The 16,918-nt window shown below is 32.1% G+C and overlaps 2 long non-coding RNA genes across 2 annotated transcripts; one reads left to right on the top strand and one right to left on the bottom strand.

Annotated features, from left to right (window-relative positions):
• Positions 1-2,865: 2,865 nt before the first annotated feature.
• Positions 2,866-3,918, top strand: LOC139523571 (uncharacterized). Its single transcript, XR_011664644.1, has 2 exons — positions 2,866-3,114; positions 3,821-3,918. It is a non-coding gene; the product is annotated as an uncharacterized lncRNA (long non-coding RNA).
• Positions 3,919-13,056: 9,138 nt separating this feature from the next.
• Positions 13,057-16,312, bottom strand: LOC139523573 (uncharacterized). The gene is made up of 2 exons (XR_011664645.1): positions 16,021-16,312; positions 13,057-15,232 (listed from the first exon to the last, which is right to left on the bottom strand). It is a non-coding gene; the product is annotated as an uncharacterized lncRNA (long non-coding RNA).
• Between the last annotated feature and the right edge of the window lie 606 nt (positions 16,313-16,918).

Consider the following 16,918-nt stretch of genomic DNA (forward strand, 5'->3'; position numbering starts at 1 on the left):
AGAAAATGCCTGTAACAAGTCAGGAATATGACAGTTGTAATCCATTTGTTTGATGTGTTTGATCCTTTGATTTTGCCATTTGATTAGGGACTTTCATTTTTTGAATTTTCCTCGGAGTTCAGTATTTTTGTGCTTTTACTTTATATTTTTGCATATTTTTCTCTATGTTTCAGTTAATTGTTTTCTATTTTGAAAACCACACCCAGTCTCTCAAGAGTAAATGCCATTTATAAGGTCATGCGTCCCTTCTAGTAGAATGACTACGCATTCACTAGTAACTACTACTCGCAGCTAGATGTCACAAAATATCAATCGTGTACATCTATTTCCAAATTCCCATGTTGCTATACTCCCATTGAACGGAATATTAATTCGATCTTTAAAAAACATTTGATCGTGGATTCACTTAATATCATAGTTCAACCCCATTATTTGTATGTCATATATTATAAACATTTTCCTTTTTATACTGTATGCTTTCAAACTGGTTCAGATTTGATACATCATCTTATTATTTTTATAGTTTCACGGGCAAACTACATGACTTCTATCATACTAGACTTCTAGTCCTTTAACTATTCCGGTAGATAAATTAATATCAAAATCAACGTCGTGGAGTGATAGAATTTATTTATTTTTTCAGGAACAAATTTGGACTGATGAAGAACAATGAATCAAAACATTTAATACAGTAATAGTTTAACATAACAAATACTTATGAGATAAGATTATACAGATAATGAGGTTTCCAAAACATAGAAATTTACATCTTTGATAGCATGTTAATTTTGATGGATGGCGCATGATGTGCAGGATCTTTTATTCCTTACGGTGCACCTCGGATCTCCCCGTTTTATTGGATTTGTGTTGATCAGAGTTTATGTTATTTTGTAGACAGATTTTTGTCTTGTTTTCCTTCCTCCATGCTTTTGTCGGTCTCTCTCCTACTAATAAGTTTGCTATATACCGCTTCTATTATTTTTTTTTATTAAAGATAGACGACACTCAGCAGGTCTTTAGAGAGTTTACCAAATTGTTTATTCGATAGTTTATCTTATTGCATCCCAGTGTATCCTTATACATTTTAACAATTGTTTTAAAAGACAATGAGATCTGTCATCAACACCAAATTATCTTAATACAAAGATAAAGAAGAAAAAAAAACACATTATGACATGAGTTATCACAGCCACTTAGAGCTTAATACCCTAAACCCTTCCCATTGTCTTCATTCGATGAGTGGAATTATAAAAAGATTAATACACCATATTTTAGAATCTACTTGTAAAAAAGAAGCTGTGGTATGATTGCCAATAAGACCGTGAATTCTCCACAAAAGACCAAAGGACACCGAAATAAACAACTATAGGTCACCGTAGGGCCTTCAACAAAGAGCAAAGCATATACCTCATACCCCGAAATGGCAAATGTAAAACAATTCAAATGAGAAAACTAACGGCCTACGAAAAACAAATATGTAACACATCATCAAACGACAACCACGGAATTACATGTCGATGTACAATAACTATCAATAACTATCAGTACATAGAAGTCATTAAATTGTAACCAAGTTGAAGCTAGAACAACTATTCATCTCTGCTTGTATGAAATGCATAAACTATTTTAAAGCTAAGTAATTATTACGTTATTTCCGACATAAGAATTTGCAATATTGTAATACCTGATACATGATTGTATATGATAGAGATAATTCATACAGTAGTTAGTATGTTCAGAAGTTGTCGTTTGTAGGTTCATAAGTGTTTCTCGATTCTCGTTTTTTATATATATTAGACCGTTGTTTTTCCTGAAGCTTTTACAATAGTCATTTTAAGGCCCTTTATAGCTTGTTGTTCGGTGTGAGCCAAAAATCCGTGTTGAAGATCGTACTTTGGCCTATAATGGTTTACTTTTACAAATTTTGACTTGGATGGAGAGCTGTCTCATTGGCATTCATGCCTCATCTTCTTATTTCTAAGTAATGAATGTTGTTAAAATCGACAGAAATACTACTCGCCAACAGATAGGTTCCGATTGCAACCAATTTACGTCTGTGATATTGACTAGAATAGTTTGACGAGTACCGAACGAACTTCCTGTTTGTACCTAGTACTTCGTAAAATGTTTGGCCTAGTACACTTTCGATTGACAAGCCAATGAATTACAATTCACTTATTTTGTACTGTTGACATAATGATACTTTTGTGATAGATATCTCGCCTTTTTAATCATTTAAATAATATAATTCAAGGTATACGGCCGTATTTGTAAAATTTTCATGTAATATTAAGTACAGTGTGACTGTCGTAAATGAATTACAACTAAATTTTAACAGATGTCAGAGTATCCAAGAATATACATAAAATTGGAATATATTACTAGTATTCAAATGTATAATCAGGTAAAGAGCCAAAAGATACCAAAAGGAAATTCAAACTCATAAGTTGATCAAACCAAGTAACCTACAACTATAAAAATCCATCAGAACATATTAAAAAATGAAAAGACTAGACGTCAAACAACAGTATTCAAAACACAACAGGAGCGTTCCTTGGTATATTTATAGAACATATTTCAGTCATTTCAAAAAAATGTACATTTTTCGGTTATTGTCTATTGTCTGTTTTATTTGTAAGTTTGACATATTTTTTCAATTTAACATAAGAGTTTACATATTGTGCAAGATAGTACATGCAAATATTAGTGTGCAAAAAGTTTCATATTTTTTTTATATTCGTTGAAGTATGAAAATTCGCCAATTTTCATGCGTTCATTTTTGATAAATAACATTTGCATTCAAATTATCTGTACATAAAACTGCATTTAAAGGTAAACAGAACGATTTTTCTTCATTTAGTAACATCATAATTAAAAATAAATAACTTTCCATGTTTCAAATCATGACAACTTTTATTCCACAGTCACTGGAATGTCTGTTCATCAATATTTGTCCTTCCTGTTACTATTTATTTGTTTACGGAATAAAACTAGTTTCTCCCTCCAATAACGGCGGTTTTTTTTATGGTGACGTCGTAGGCATGGATACAGGACGTAACGAGATGGTGAAATTTTTTATGTGGAGAGATTTTGGTCATCAGAATCAAAAGATCGGTAGGTATTGATGTATGCGTACCTTTTTATAATGTCTTTAATGTTACCAGTTGATAGATAATTTTTAATTGCATAAGACTAATGAAACGTTTGTTACCGTAACTTAGGCATGGGCCGGAAGTATAAAAACACTACATCAATTATTAGGGAGCGACTATTTTAAAACCAATTTAAGTTATGTACTAATTTTTCCATCCTGTTACTGTCCTTCCTGTTACAAAGACAGTGGTAACAGGAGGGACAAAAATGGTAACAGGATAGACATACTTTGTAAGAAAACTCAAAATGCCTCTTACATTATCGCAAATAAATTGTTACACATATTTATTACCGTACGGTATATTAATTCATAAAATGTACGTTTGTATTGCGGTATTTCTAGAACAAGTCAAGTGCTACCTTGACTGGTAACAGGATGGACAAAATTATTAATTGTGCAACTATTATTTAGAATTCAGTTGCCGATATTACTGTACAGCTATTATTCAAGCGTGTCATATAGAATATGCATTGTTTCTTTTCAATACTCTTTGAATGCTTTACCCTATGCGATTTGTACTTAAATGTTTTCTTTAGTACCTGAACCTAATTTGGTTCATTTTGTTCCTTCATGTGTTATTTTGTTCTGCTTGGGTTGTAAAACTATCATCATATTTTGCCAACTTTTGTACTGGTTTCTTAGAGACATGATACTTTCTCGTTACAGGCAAATAGAGATACAGACCTTGCGAGACGACAGCAACACTTATGACACAAAAGAATGTCTTTTATTCCAAAAAAAAGGGGGGTGAACAACATATAGATGTGGGTATATTTTACCTCCGGTTGTGGTTTGAACTCCCCTGCCCTATTCATAAAATAACAATGTGAAAATCCCTTCTCCGTCACATATATATTTCACAGCTACCACTATCATACTTAAATAAGATGATATTAGGAGATACAAATATTAGAACACCAATTTTAGTCTACAGTAGGTGCACATCATGTACGTATGGGTCGACCCATTAATTGATATAAGAATTTCTACCCATTGATTTATTGCCTTCTTAAAGTTGCAGGTCATTGATATATTTGCCATTCCAAATATAAATACGCACACCAGCGGAAAATCTGTGTGTATTATTCATTTTTATAATTTTTATAATGACATCCCCCCTTTTTTTTTTGGACGCCTCCGTGCTTTTCTTTGCCAAAATCATTGAGAGACGCTGCTACAACTTCCAGAATATTGGCCATGCTATCATTCCGAATCCAAATAAAATCATAACCTCTTCGTGAACTTATGGAGATGATCCAAAAATCCAAGAATGACAAGCCTTCAGTGTTAAAATGTGTCAGAAACTAGATACATGTATATCAGAATCATTGACAATAAGAAAAAAATAATTTGAATTTTCGTTGTTGTATTGTTGTGTTCTTTAAACTGTCCTCGTGTTTTTAAACATATGAAATTAGTTTTGCTTTTTACGCCTACATCTTCAACCTTCTCTAAGACGGTACGATGGATGGTTGTTCTGGTGATTGGTTAGCCTCCAGTGGACACTTAACGGCATATTCAGGAAGATAATATGATAAATAAATAAGAACCAACATGCTGAACTTGGTCTTAAAAGCGGTAGTTCACAGAAAGGCATGTCATCTTATGTACTGATTTTTATGACTTGCGGCAACCAAATCTTACTTCATACTTAGCGAAAAAAACAAAAAACACCAATACCAATTTTGTTTTTGTTTTGTTTTGTTTGTTTGACCCGGACAGGGTTGATACACGTATAAATGGTTCGTGTATAATGTTTAGATACTTATATCTCCCGTTCGTATCCCTATGAAATTCAAAATCCAGTTTTTTGTTATTGATTTTCGTGACCCAAATTATGTTTTGTCTCTACTGTTACCACTTTGTCCTCCCTGTTACTGCCTTTGTTCGTTCCTGTTACCCCAAAAAATGTGTAAAATAATTTATACAATCAACATAACTGATCTATTGACTCAGTTTCCAGTTAGTATAATTGAAAAGGGACATAATAGTGAATTTTCAATGCCACTGTCTCCACAATATTTTTTTAAGAGTGTTTGAAAAATAAGAAATGTGATGATTTTCCTGAACGTACCGACTATCTGCAGATTTTTTTTGGGTAATCTACATAAATGATAAATGTAAATGTGATTTCAAATGAACACTGCTATGCAAATGTGAGCCACACTTTTCATTGGATATTTTCTTTTCTATTATCACTTTTGCTATCAGTTAAAAAAAGTAACAGGATGGACAAAATCTGACACAAGCTGGCACACAATTTTAAAATAAAATTTTCTCAGGTGTTGGTAAGATTGCATATTTTGAAAAAATATTAACAAATCAATATGCTATTGGTTTTTTAAATTAATTTGCATTTATTTGAACTTTTTTTTTTGGAAAAGTTCAGATTCCGAATTTGTACTTTATTTTGAAATGAATGATTTACAATAAAAACAAATAACTGACTTTCGACGTCACAAAGAAGTTTACAAACAATTTCGGACGACCTAATCTAAATAAATCAAACGTAGTGAGAAACTATAAATTTCCTAAAGTACACTTCAACGACATGTAGTAGATTTTCTAGTGGTGCTTTTATATGTAAACAGAGGTAGACACACTTGAAAGAATTGCTTTACAACATAAAAAAAAACTGGTGACGAAGATGGATTGTCATTTACTAATGGATAACTTATCGTCTCTTTATTTTTGTACCTTTTTTTCAGTCCGTCACGCGCGGACGTAGTCAAGAAGACAGTATTGTTTTTTCAGGGGTTGATAGGATACACTTAAAACACAACAAAAAAAAAGAGATAGCAGAAACCACAAGTACAAACCATACAATATAGAAATTTTACCGTATCGAAGAGCGATCGTGTAGTCACTGTAAGCAAGCTCAAAGTAAGAACCCTGCAGCAGGGTATACATATGCATACATTAATGGCAATTATTCACTTTTTAAAATAAAGATTTTGTACAGCATCGTCATTAAAATTATAGGGAACACGATAGTTACTATCTTTAATTAAATGCAGAAAACAATACAACAACGTTTTTTTGTGCTTCAACTGATAATTTAGCGAATCGTTGGTTATCGCAATAATTACCAAACAAAAATGGACTAACATAATTATTATAACAAGCCGTCTAATAATTCAAAACCAAAACAATTTATTAAAAGAGGGACGAAAGATACCAAAGGGTCAGTCAAACTCATAAATCTAAAACAAACTGACAACGCCATGGCTAAAAATGAAAAAAAGACAAACAGAAAAACAATAGTACACATGACACAACATAGAAAACTAAAGAATAAACAACACGAACCTCACCAAAAACTAGGGGTGATCTCAGGTGCTCCGGAAGGGTAAGCAGATCTTGCTCCTCATGTGGCACCCGTCGTGTTGCTTATGTGATTAACCTCTGAACTATATTGATTATATAATAATGTACAATAGGTGTGACAAATTATTCTTTTTATTTATCTCAGCAGTTAGAATTTTACTTTTACAATGTAGCTAAACATAACCGTACTATCGTGACAGAATTAAGTTATTGTGTAGACAAATTTTAAATATCTAAATCCCTGCTGTTAAAGATATTAATGATAAAATTATAACGTATAGCATGTGAAAAAAAGTTATTTAGTATGTCCGAATTCTTCTGGCGAAATATTTTGATCAAAAAACGACAAAAGAAATTTATTTTCTTCTGCTAGTGGTTCTTCCTGATGATAATCAAAGTCAAGATGTTCAAGTTGTCTGCCAAATTTTATTATTCTCAAACACACTATCCATTAATATATACGAAAGGAATAATAACTTTATTCATTAAACCACTGCATACATTGCTTATTTACAAAGATAGAATTATCTCATGTACTTAACATAGATAATGTTCACCCACCAAATTCGAACAAATATTGATTAACCTGTAGCAGATAACATCAGAGGACTTGTAACAAGGAAGTTCATTCCATCCCTGTCAGACTGGTCAAGTAAACAAACATTACCGCTTGGTTGTGGACTCGCTTTTCTTGTTTTTATATCTTCTGCCATTTTTACATAAAAAAAAGTCCAGGTCGTTTATTTCTTAGTGATACATGTATGTGTCGGTTGTATTTGAGTTAATGTTTGTGCATGATCTTGCATATCATTTGGAAAGCATACCAAACCTTCAACGTGACATAAACACAAATATCCAAAAACAATTAAAAGGATGTTCAAGAGGGGGTATGGATGACGTTGGGGGTATTAATTTTTGTATGGTTGAATTTTTTTTTACCAATTTTTAGGTTAGAATCCCCTTTTCAATTATTGACTATTCATTGTATTTTTGCATATTTTTCTCTATTCTTAAGTCAATTATTTTCTATTTTTTCTACCACAGCCAGTGCCTCAATGATTTAAATCAGACAGCAAAATCTGCCTATAATTATCCCAAATAATATTTTTAATTGGATTTTGATATAATTTTTTTAAAAGATGATTGGTTCATAATCATATTACTGTCATACACAGTGTTTCTTATTTCATTTGTAATGCATAATACTTTTTCAAGATAAATATAAATATTTTGTAAACTATATTTGTATCATAGGAATCATTATTGATCTAATTATCAATATTAAATTTGACAATGGTGTTCATAAACTAAAGGTGTTATTGTGGTATTGCTTTCTAGTATATAAGAATGACTACGCATTTACTTTTTCTCATTTACTAGTTACTTAGTCTACAATTCTCAGCTAAATGTCAACAAATATCAATCGTGTATATTTATTTGCAAATTCCTATGGTGCTATACTTCCATTGAACGGAATATTATTTGATCTTTGAAATACATTTGATTGTGGATTTACTTAATACCATAGTTCAACTGCATTATTATTATGTCAAATAAACATTTTCCTTTTAATGCATTCAAAATGGTTCAGATTTTGATACACCAAACGTTGATTGAATTTATTGTATGCAATCACCCGTGACGATCTTTCGGGACATTGCACTTGCTGTTTTTCTTTTAATCATGAGAGGTTCAAACTCTTTATTCCGCTGATAACTCGAGATTTGCCATCTTTGAAATGCGAGGTCAAAAAATTTAATGAGTATTACACGTTAACGTTTTAAAAGCAGAAGGTCCTGTAAGGGACAATATTGGCCTAAACATCAGGTACATCTGACGAAAGATTTAAGACACTTTAAATACACACAAGTGTCTACTACAGGTGATTTAATTAGTTTTTGTGAAAGATTTAAACTGATTTGATCATAAAAGACGCTCAAATTCAAACTTGATTATGAAAAATCGACCAAATCAGCCATAAAATATCCTTTTTCAGATGTTTTTTTTTCAAAAATGAAAGTAGCCACATTCGTATTATCATAAAATACTATATACATTTAAATATTAAGACTAAACACAAGTGCGGCCACTTCCATTTTAGACAGAAACCGTCTAAAACTAGCTCATATGCTAAAATATGAGCTATTTTAGTAATTTTGCATGAATTGATGATGCTTGTACCCGATGCATGTACATTGTATTGTCAAAAACAGCCCATATTTATGTAAAAGAAGTTTAAATTCTTCTTTGCAATAAATAGCTAAAACTTTAGGTTTCAACAAAGGAGTAGGTTCAGTAAGACCCCTTTCTAGCTCAAAAATATAGCAGTTTTGCAAAATTGTGAAAATGTAATATTTCATCTATTTATTGGAAAGTAGAATGCTTCTGGTACATAAATATGGGCTGTTTTTTTGACAATACAATGCACATATATCGGGTACTAGCATCATTAAGTCATGCTAAATTACTGAAATCTTCACAATTTTAGCATTTTAATTAAATTTTAGACGGTTTCGGTCTTAAATGAAAGTGGCCGCATTCGTGTTCATTCATAATATTGAAATTTAAGTTGTATTTGATGATAATAAATAACATATCTATAAAGGTTGAGGATGAACACGGATGCGGCCACTTTCATTTTTGACAAAAACCAGCTGAAAAGTGACGTTTTTTGGCATATTTGATATATTTTTCATATTTAAGGAGGCTCGCAGGTATACAATTTTTAGAAGAAAAAAAAAACATTAATTTTTCATTACAAATTTGTTTTATTACCTTTAGTAGTTGTTACTTTATCGTATGGTACAAAAATCATTCAAAAAACTCAATTCGTGTGACTTTTAAAATGTTGATGGCATTGAAAAAGCTTCAAATTATCTACCTTTGGGGCAAAATGCCATTTTTTGGCATTAAAATTGAAATGTCTTTTCAAACTCATCGGTTACCTTTATTTTTTAATGGTTTTTTTCGAATAAGCTGTACATAAACTACATTATTGTAAAATTTAAGCGATTTCTGTAATTTAGTTCTTTTTTTATTTCGATATTACCGCTATTTCTCCTATTAGTTTAACAGAAAAAAAGGACATTAACAAAAATGTATGCTTCTTTCGAAGGCAGATTGGGAGCGTAAATGAACGGTGACCCTATTTTTTTTTTATTTCATTTTTCTTTTAAGTATAAGATAAAGTTCATTTATAAAAAAATATAGAGAAATCCTGTATTAAATAAAAAAAATTGATTTAGACCCGCGAGCCCACTTAAGCTTCAATTGGAGCGTTTTAATGACTAAATCAGTTAAAAAATCTTCCAAATAAACTTATCAAATCGATTGAAATAGACACTTAAGTGTTTAAAAAGTGTCCAAAATCTTTCTTTAGATGAACCTGAAAATTGAGGCCAAAATCGTCCCTTACCGGACCTACTCCTTTGTAAAGCTGCTATATTTGAAGCAAAATAGGGTCTTACCGGGCATACTCCTTTGAAAAGGGGAATATATTATACAGCCATTTTTGTCCTTTGAATTTGTGAATCAAATACAATGTAGTACTAAAAATCTTCCAAAGAAAATCATTCAAAAGTCAATAAGACTTTTGTGTGTAAGGTATGAGTTTATTAAAAGTTTTTTAATTATTGATTGGCAAATGCTATGGATCTGAAGCAGAAGTTACAATTCCCGCCACAAAATGCAGTAACAAACCAGAGACCTGACATCGTCATTTGGTCCGCCTCAACAAAACAGGCAATCCTGCTGGAACTAACCGGGCCATGGGATTAAAGAATAGAAGATACCAACGAAAGAAAGAGATTGAAGTATCAACCCCTACTTGCAGAATGTAGAGACAATGTATGGAGGGTTTGGTCATTTCCAGTGGATGTGGGAAGCAAAGAGTTTGTTGGACAGTCTATTTGGCGAGCATTGAGAGCACTTGATATTGTTGGAGGGAAAAGAAGTAAGCTGATTGGTAACTTGTAAAAAGAGGCAGAGACAGCATCAATGTGGTTATGGAGAAAAAGGTCAGAACAGTGGAAGCAGTAAAGTGTAGAGGCAGGGATGGATAGCCATGTGGTTACGGGCTAGGACTTGATCTCCCCCAGTCGGAGCACCTCTGGGGGTTGTAGTGGACAGCGCCGAAACAGCAGAGAAAGGAGGATTCACCTGAAGACGGAACCACGCATCTTTCCAACAGGATGTATTAAGGTAATTGCATTTTTATATTTGGGCTTTAAATTTCTTGCATTTAGTACATAATTGCAAAATCTGCCAAAATAGTCCCATTTCGAGATCTGGTTTTTCAAAGTGTATAGATATGTATCAAGGCTTTACCAAAATTATATCTTGCTACGAGATGTGTTTTTAAGTGTGTAAAATATCTTTGATGGTTGGAACCGAAGATATTATCTATCTTAAATTGTAAAAAAAAAATGTGCAACATGGCCGTTTTATGCCATACATGTTTACGACATCATCTTATTATTTTAAGCAAAATACATGCTTCTTCTTACTAGTCCAGTTAGTCCTAGGGACCCCGAGGCTCTCCACGATGTTTGCGAAACAAAGTCTCTACAGCCTACCTCCACTTGGAAATACCATGTCCTCCAATTCTTCTCTTGGATGTATGTTACCCAGGATCTCCCCGTTTTATTGGATTTGTGTTACTCAGCGTATATGTTATTAGTAGACAGACGTTTTTCGTCCTCCATGGTTTCTTCGTTCTCTCTGCGACAAATGAGCTTGCTATATACCGCTTCTAAATTTTTTTTGTAAAGAAAGACGACAATCAGGTCATTAGAGAGTTTACCAAATTTTTATTCGACAGTTTCTCCTACCGTATTCCAGTTTGTCCCTATACATTTGTTTAATTAAATTAACGGTACCAATTTTCTTGCACCAGATGCGCATTTCGACAATACATGTCTCTTCAGTGATGCTCGTGGCCAAAATATTTGAAAATCCAAAGCTTATATAAAAGATGAAGAGCTATAATTCAAAAGGTCCAAAAATATAGCCAAATCTGTGAAAGGAATCAGAGCTTTGCATGAGGGAGATACATTCCTTAATTTATAATAATTTATAATATTTTGTAACAGCAAATTTTAATAACACGAAAAATCCGTATTTTCATGCCAGTACCGAAGTACTGGCTACTGGGCTGGTGATACCCTCGGGGACTAATAGTCCACCAGCAGAGGCATCGACCCAATGGTAGTAATTAAATTAACGGTACCAATTTTCTTGCACCAGATGCGCATTTCGACAATACCAATTGTATTTAATACTAGTAGACGATATCAAGATCTGTCATGCACACAAAATTCTCTTAATATAAAGAGAAATTTTAAAAATCCAACACATTATGACATGAGTATTCACATCCACTTACATCTTTATAGCTCTGCCCATCCCGATTTTTTTCATTCGATATATGCGGAATTATAAAAAAAAAGATACCATTAGGTTATCTGTGGCTATTATACAACACCCATGACTTTAAAACAACACATGTTAGCATCTACATGTCGATGCACAATAACTATCAGTACATATAAGTCATTAGATTGTAAGCAAGTTTAAGAGCAACTATTCATCTCTGCTTGCTTGTATGAAATGGATAAACTATTTTAATGCGAAGTAGGTGTCATGCTATTTCCGACATAAGAATTTGCAATATTGTATTACCTGATACATGATTGTATATGATAGAGATAATTAAATGCATACAGTAGTCAGTATGCACAGTAGCTGTCGTTGGTTGATGTGGCTCATAAGTTTTTCTCGTTTCTCTTATTATATACATATTAGACCAGTCATTTTAGGGCCCTTTATAGCTTGCTGTTCCGTGTGATACCGTACTTTGGCCTATAATGGTTTACTTTTACAATTTTGGACAACAGTTGTGTCATTGGCATTCATGCCTCATCTTCTTATATCTAAGTAATGTATGTTGTTACTATAAACAAAAATCCTACTCCGCTATTCTCAGTTCGCCTTCAAATCGGTTCCGATTGCAATCAATTTTCCAAACTCCAAAACAGTTGGGACGTTGCTTCGCTAATATAGTTATCAAAGGTACCAGGATTATAATTTAATACGCCCGACACGTAACGTAGTAAAGCTTCGGAGTTCGCCAATTTACGTCTGTGATATTGACTATAATAGTTTGAAGAGTACCGAACGAACTTCATGATTATACCTAGTAATTTTATGTATGTTTGGCCTAGTACACCTTCAATTGAAAAGCCAATAAATTACAATTCACTAACTTTGTACTGTTGACATAATGATACGTTTGTATATCGCTATTTTGATCATTTACATAATGCAAGGTATACGGCCGTGTATGATTTTTTTTTATGTAATATAAGTAGTGTCGTAAATGAACTACTACTTAATTTTAATAGATGACAGAGTATGCAAGAATATACATACCATTAGTATATATATATTACTAGTATGCAAATGTAAAATAAAGGCGATGGATACCAAATGCGAATTCAAACTCATTAGTTGAACTAACGACATGATAAAAATGAAAAGACTAGAAGACAAACAACAGTATACAAAACACAACAGGAGCGTTTCTTGATAAATCTATACATGTAGAACATATTAACGATAAAAACAAATTACTGACTTTCGACGTCACAAAGAAGTTTACAAACAATTTTCGGACGACCTAATCTAAATAAATCAAACGAAGTGATAAACTATAAATTACCTAAAGTACCCTTCAACGACATGTAGTAGCTTTTCTAGTGGTGCTTTTATGTGTAAACAGAGGTAGACACACTTGAATGAATTGCTTTACAACATAAAAACACACTGGTGACCAAGATGGATTGTCATTTACCAAAGGATAACATATCATCTCTTTATTTTTGTACTTTTAAAAAATTATGATGACTGTACACTTTTCTTTGCTATGCAGATATAAAAATAAAGTAAACAAAGGGAGACAAGTATTTTAGTGTAGATAAAATAAACTCATTATAGATACCAGGATTGAAATTTTATATTTGCGCCAGACGAGCGTTTCGTCTACAAAAGACTCATTAGTGACGATCGAATAAAAAAATATTAAAAAGGCCAAATAATGTACGAAGTTGAAGAGCATTGAGGACCAAATAGTCCTAAAAGTTTTGCAAAATACAGCTAAGGTTATCTATTGGTGAGGTAGAAAAGCCTAAGTATTTCAAAAATTCAAAGATTCGTTAACAGTTAATTTAAATTATGAACATATTGATGATAACTAAGGTCAACACAGAAGTGCGGACTACTGGGCTGGTGATACACTCTGGGTATCAGTAAAATTAAAATTGTACAAGCAAACAAATCTGTCACAAAGGATACAAAAGACTACAATTCCATGTGGACTAATTTGAGCACATGCATTTCACACGCGATAAATATCTTTTTTAATTCTAGATACGATTTTTAATCTACAAAATAATTAAAACTTTATACCAGCATTCGTTAGGTCAAGTGTAAACATTCATATTCAGACAGAATTCATAGTTATACCATATATATATAGTATTATGTTTTCCTGTATGCATTTTTCTAATAAAAATGCAATGTCAACTTACCTCAAAGGTATCTCCCCATTACCTGTGTGCGAGGTTGATGACAAAAATAATGCGTTGATCATCTACTCTTAGTTTATTAAAACAAAATAGTGGACATCAGAATAATTATAATCTGCATCAAACGTCTATAACATATGAGAAACACAAAAAAATAATCATACAAATATATAACAATGCAGTATAATAACAATAAGCGTATTTTGTAAAGATAAATACAGACTTTCAGGTTAAGTGGTGAGATTATTTATGTCTATATATAACGGTGTTAAAATAAAGCCTTATATTACAATTATAAATCATGATGTGTATCGTGTAAAAAACATTATATAAATCATAATGTGTATCGTGTAAAAAGCATGACTGGGATAAAAGCAATTAGTATTGTTTTAGACATTATTATGATGGAAACATGAAAAGGTGGGAAAATGGCAACACATCAAACATTGTCAAAACGATAGATTTTTTTTATATATTTTAAGAATATTGCAGTCTCCTTTTTATCATTTTATTGTGCTGTAAAATCATGGAACGAAGTTATTCTTTTCGAGGCGCTTCATACTTAATCTATGCACACTGTCAATGCGCTCTCTAATATTATAAAAAGAAGCTGTCAATTCTTATGATTACATGATATGCTAAATTAACAACCATGAAATTAAAAATTACAGCAAATGCTTTGTTTGTCATCCTATGCATTGCTGTGATGTTGTCATGTTGTCATGAGAAGAACGTGCGGTCATGGATGTTGAATATTATTTAAAAAAAAAATACAATTTGATATATATAGCTTAGGAATGCCTAACGTGCTTTCATCCAATCGAAAGTACTATGATTATCGTAATATATCATGCTTTATAATGTTTTATCATATTATGCTTAAGATTTTGTCTTAAATCTTGATTCAGGATATACAATGTATACAAGTTTGATGGTTTCTAGGCTCAATTCAGGTCAAAACCTTTCTTTTTGTTTCTTCTATCGTAAACTTCTACAACAATATACAACATCATACCGACACATAAAAATCCAAGACATATGTATAGCTTCACATATGTTATTAGGAAGTTACTCCAAGCAAAGGCAATGATAAAACCCACGGATTCCCATAAACGATAATTGGCAAAAGCTGCCTCAGTGTTGTCTGTGAATAAGTAGCCATACAGTGCTGAAACATAGAAAATATCAATAAAAAAAGATGCAAAGAAAGATTTTTATGGAAAACAACGATCAATGATATAAAAAGATTTAATATCGTACAAGGCCATGCATACCGTTCCGAAGCATCTGACCCCATCCCCTTTCCCTCTTCTCCCACCTTGTTTTTTTGTGAGTTTATGATACTTGTATTCTTCTCATGTTTTATAGCTTGTTTGTCTTTAAATTTCTTCATTTTTTTTTTATGGTAACACTATTTTCAGTTTTTCTTCTACTTTTGATTTTTGATTGTCTATTTGAAATCTTCTGTGTCTTGTTTTCCATAGTTCATGTACTTTCCGTTTACACATACTTGAATTTAAATTTCCCTTACTATGCAAATAAGCAAAACACCCCATATTTCTCAAATAATAAAAAGAGACCTCTGACGGAAATTAGATGTTATAGGCAGTATTGTTTTTTCGCATTTCTGCATCAATGTCTGCAATGCAATTCAATCTTACGGTGATCTCGATTTGCGAATATTACAATCTTGGTTATGTTTAAACTTTCACCGAAACTTTATATATATGCGATGTCATGTCCGACGACACAGTTGATACTAAACGATGTTTTTGCTGATGTTCGAATTACCACTTGTACTATCATATATTACAGCATATGTTCTTTTTGGCCATGCTATTTGTCCCCACTTCTTAACAGAAGACAAATGTAGTAAGGTTAAGAATAGCGCTTATGCACTTGAGTCTTGTAGACGAAATAGGATGCATAGACCTACAGATATATTTATTTACATACCATTTATTTGTGTCTGTATTACAGCATCACCAATTCCCCATAAACCAGCTACTATATAAAATATATATTGTGGGTCTGGCTGCGGCTTCCACAAGAGTAAAGCAATCTGTGTACCGCCATGAACAAAAGAACGCTGGAAGGATTATAACACATCGTTATATTACAGTTCAATCGATCGCGAGCTCTAATGTTAGACCATCATTAAAAAAAATCTCTGTTAAACGTTGCCTTTCTATGCCATGTAGGGTTGGGTAGACAGGTAGAGATTTATACTTTTACAAAAAAAGTTACATGTTTTTAGACAAGAAAACGACGTTCAGGAAAAAATCTTTAAAAAAATAAATCGATTTGTGTCATATTTTTTTCAGGATAGACTGCTTTTTAGAAAAGTAGGGAGGCAATATTTAAAATTTACAATAAAGGAAACGTGTAGAATTATTTTAGTTTAACAAAATATAAAACAGTATACATATATAATAACTAAATAAAATGTCGGCTAAACAGCATATTTTTTTAATTTTCCACAGATTTTCTAAATGTATTCTGGTTATTTGTATTTTGATTGCTTTTCTTTTTTACCATGGCATGTCAGTTTATTTTCGACTTTATTATTAATACAAGTTTGAATATCCCTTTGGTATATTTCGGCTCCCTTTAAAATATTTGAAACTAACACTGTATGTAAATCAAATAGAGAGAAAGTTGTTTTCCCATATTTTTCTGCGAAATGGGATGGCTTGAAGAATACCTTTACCATTGTCATCAAATAACCTAAATACTATTGGTTTTACTTTTATAGAGACTAGAACACACCCGCGAAATCGAGGGCATATACAGCTTGTTGTAGGATGATTTTTTGTAAAAAGATATTATGTATAGAGAATTTCATTAAAGGGTA

This window comes from Mytilus edulis, chromosome 5 (genome assembly GCF_963676685.1).
Source record: "Mytilus edulis chromosome 5, xbMytEdul2.2, whole genome shotgun sequence".
Lineage (NCBI taxonomy): Eukaryota > Metazoa > Mollusca > Bivalvia > Mytilida > Mytilidae > Mytilus > Mytilus edulis.